This window comes from Halyomorpha halys, unplaced genomic scaffold (genome assembly GCF_000696795.3).
Source record: "Halyomorpha halys isolate HHAL.00 unplaced genomic scaffold, Hhal_1.1 Scaffold142.1, whole genome shotgun sequence".
In the NCBI taxonomy this organism is placed as follows: domain Eukaryota; kingdom Metazoa; phylum Arthropoda; class Insecta; order Hemiptera; family Pentatomidae; genus Halyomorpha; species Halyomorpha halys.
The window spans coordinates 452,925-457,120 of record NW_027113471.1 but is presented as its reverse complement, the minus strand read 5'-3'; the positions used below and the strand labels follow the sequence as shown (position 1 = coordinate 457,120).

At 35.8% G+C, this 4,196-nt stretch overlaps 1 long non-coding RNA gene across 1 annotated transcript in view; it reads right to left on the bottom strand.

Moving 5' to 3' along the window:
- Nucleotides 1–3,293: 3,293 nt before the first annotated feature.
- The window catches only part of LOC106678422 (uncharacterized), a 2,200-nt gene continuing 1,297 nt past the window's right edge, over nt 3,294–4,196 (bottom strand). Inside the window, exons 2-3 of the long non-coding RNA XR_001342763.2 lie at nt 3,507–3,648; nt 3,294–3,434 (exon numbers count right to left, since the gene is read on the bottom strand). This is a non-coding gene — a long non-coding RNA (uncharacterized lncRNA). The remainder of the gene's footprint in view (nt 3,435–3,506; nt 3,649–4,196) is intronic.

Here is a 4,196-nt window from a genome sequence, read left to right as displayed (position 1 = left end):
TATTAAAAGCAGAAAAAAAAAAAATAAAATAGATAAAAATAATGCTTCTTCATAAAAGAGAAAAGTAAAAATAATGATACTGGTACAAACAAACAATTGTCCTCTTATAGTAAAAAGAAACAAGTTAATTTGAAAAAGGGGCGAGAGAATAAAATAGAAAAAAAATATAATAATAATGAATAAATAAAATGAGTAATAATTAAAAGTAAAATAGAGGTAGTGTGACTATGAATTAATTTTATATTTATTAAAATTTATAACATAATGTCCTGCAGCAGTCTGGGCTTCAGTCTTTGGGTTAAGGTTGGGTTTCCCAGGTTGTAGGTCACTGCTCCTTTAACTGTCGGCAACTGGGAGTGGAACTTCATGAACCGTTTTTTGATGTGATCCTCTATTGACTCCATTTGTAATTAGCGATGCAACTGGCTATTTCTTATGAACCAAGGAGCATTAACTGCGATTCTTAGGACTTTATTTTGAAAAGATTGTAGTTTTTTCCTTTTCGTGAAGGATGCCGCTCCCCAGACTTCTCAGCCATCAGCAGTGGCCTGAGTATTGTTTTAAATATAATAACAGTTGTTTTTGGTTTTAGTTTGGAATTTCTGTTTAGGATACGATATAGCATTGCTAACCTTGCATAAGTTTGAGTTACTTTAATGTTGATATGGTGATTCCAGGTAAGGCGGCGATCTAGGTGAATTCCCAGGTATCTTCCTGTTTCACTGGCAGGATTCCATTTCACATTTTTACCTTTGAGGATTAGATTCGGTGGTTCTGGTGGGCGTCGGAGAGTAAAAACTTTATCTTTATATACTTCATATCATTTGTACATTAGTCCTTAATGAGGCAATGTGTGTTTCTTTCATAACGAATTATCCTGGATAGCTAGTCCCTATAATCATTTGCCTAATAGTAATTGGCAGTACTAGCGCTCCTTGTGGTGAATATAGCAAGAGGCAGTCTATAGCTAGCTGTGGCGTAGAGCAAATGTGAGAAGAGTGCCATTTTCTTTTCGTCTTTAAGATTCAGAGATATAATTTTCTTTCTTCTACTGAATCTTAGATGAGTGTGTAACTCTAGGAAGTGGCTCCCTGACTAGGGACGAGATCCCGGAAGAGAGGAAGATAGGGGAAGAAGAGTTGCCGCCTTCATCCACATAAGTCACTACATTTTATTTTTCATTTATAATTCCCAGCAACCAGATCTTTGTGCACAACAACGCATCAATATTACCATGCCAGCCGTAAGCTCTCGAAGTCGGAAACTTCGTACCTTCTACAAGGTACTATTCTGCAGGCACAAAGGAGGGATGCAAGTTCTGACTGGGTACTACGTTCTGGTCTTTGCAGGATGCAATCTTCGTTCTAAAGTTTACTTGTGTGCAGGTACGAAGGTGAATATAAGTCCTGTCTGGTTGCTAGGAGGGGAGATACTGAGAGTCCAGAACAAAGTAATAAACCCACATAACTTTCTATTAGTACAATAATACTACAAATAGTCCAAGAATGTGTTGATCCTATATCTATAGTGCTGCCCTCTGCCTCCTAAGGAAGAGAGTATCATGGAGCAGTAATTCACACTGAATTCTTACCAAGTCAATTCTATGGACCATTAAATGCCATTGAGATATGATACATGTAAGATCAGTGGGTCAGGAGGTAATCTTCATTGATTTAAATGATACATTTAAGAATATTACAATATCTTATATAGTTGTTACATGTGTGAAATTAAAGTATATACAAGGAATAGTACAAATATTAATATACGGCGATTGCCTGATCGCATTTCGACTGACTGTATAGGTTCCCTTATAAAAATGGGGAAATAAAACAATAGCTATTGATTAGTGTTGCGGCCAACATATGGTCCACAGATCGATTATTAGAACATATGATTTTTATTAAGTCAAAAAACAAAACAACTACTTCCTGTTTTTTTTTATACTGAAAATAAACAGACGACTTCTTAGAGTCTCAGTGTGCACATACATATCGCTTCCATTGTCTTCTCACTACATACTCGTAGTTGCCAGCATCCTGGCCATCTGTGGCAGCTTAAATTATTTTAGCCACGGTGGGCGGACGACTTCGGCTCATCCTCCAAGAGGACAAGGCGGCCGGAGGTACGTCGATCTAACTCCACCAGAACATCCACAACCAGAGCCCCATCAATCACCGGTGATATAAGACTTTTTTTCTTCTCTCTTTCGTTCAATTCATGTAATTTTGTAATAGTTTTAAGCTTTTTTTTTTCTAGTTTGTATATTTTTTGTTCCTTTTATTATGTTTAATTATTTAAAAATAACAAATTTTGGCTATTCTTTTCTTTTCACGGTTGGGCTAGTAAAGGTTCCTTTTGAACCCCTACCCACCGTAACAATTAGTAACAGGAAAATAGGAATCTAGGAAAATATGTGTTCATTATTTTTGACCGTTTTTTTACATACGGCGAAATTTCAGAAACTTTATCCCAAACCTTATTGGATTCACATTTTAATATCAAATTGTAAAAAATTTAGGCATAAATCATTGTAGAGGCGTCCTGATGGATTGCTTTGAGCCACATGCCCCGCCCATCTTGAACTCCTTGCCTCCATATCGTGAGATATTGACTGACCATTCTCTGCAAGCAGTTGCCTATTCTTCTATTCCTCCATGTGTTAGGACGCTGATCCCAGATCGCTCCTCTAATTGTTCGGAGGACTTTCCGTGCAACTCTATCGATTCTGCTTTTTCTGCTTTAGCTGGTTTATCGTGGCATTGTAAACTCTCAGTTTCATATTATTAGACAATTATGGCGAGTAGGTTGGTCGATGTACGACATGTCACAATCTCACACGAGGAGATCATAACACTAAAAAAAGGCAATCCTTCCCCGCAGGACCCGCCCCGCTAAGACCCCCGGAGAGCGACGGCCCTATATCGCTTTTGAAATAATAGCTTAAAACGGGAAGGAGAGACTTTAAGAGCAATATTTAAAAAGCTCCTGAAATTGAAAACGGCATGAAATTAGATAACAATAAACAATTGGAGAGGGAATTGAAAAGTTATATGTATAAGTAAATTTTTTCAAAATATCTTTCCTTGCACTAAATGTAAAATTTACGCGGTTCTTGAATTTTTTTCAGTTTTTGCCTATTTTAAATATAACAGCAAAGTAAAACTTTTTTTCTTAGAAATGTTCTACATTTAAAAACTGAATTAAATTGAGATGTGTCTCAGTTTGTCCCATAGACCCAATATCCTTTGAATTAGTTTCTCAAATACTGAAAATCGTAGAAAACTTCCAAAAATGAAGAAACCTTTTTATTGCTAGAGACTCCTCAATTATCCTCATATAAATTTGGTAGTTCTCAGTAAGCTGCCATACTTTCCCACTGTTGAGTTGTGCACTTCTCTTGCACGTCAGGAATCTGTCACGTGGAAACTGACCTGAATTCAGAAGAAATAAATTAATTTCATTCCTATTATAAGGTCCCGTTGGGCATAATCTGGCAGAATTACCCGAGGGATAAACTCCCGGAGACCACACGAGGTGGGACGGGAATATTCAGCAGGGATAATCTGGGAGCTCATATCACAATTATCGGATTGGGGAGGTGTGATGTGTTGAGAATCTGCTCTGTATAGTTCACTTCACTCTCTCCTGTACAAATTGACTCACCATTAAATATATTTATAACCTAACAAGGAGGAAACATTAAAAAAATTCAATATCACATTTTATTTTTGTAAAACATTTCATACTTTCACAATAAGAATAATATGTATTCAACAATGGTAAATTCGTTCATTTATATTTTATATGGAGTCCTGAAACTACAGAAAATCGATGGTGTTTTTGAAGAAAGCTCCAAATAAAAAGAAACAGGCTTGAGTATAAACATTTATTGCGAGTAATATTAACATAAATGTATAATGTAAATAAAACTTATGGAAATAAACTGAATAGAGATTGTAATAAAAGGCTTTTAAGATAAAATATTTTTTTTTTAATATTTATTTATTGATATTTACAATTATACATTATAATACATTTAGTAAATCTGATCTAAGTTAAATTGGAGTGTTACAGGTGTGTAGAGAAACTACCCATTGGTAGTGACACTCTAATGACATTTTACATTAGCTGGTCTCGTGGCCATCTTCTTTTCAGGCGCCTCGGAGGATTGTCAGGAATAGAAGAGGATGCAA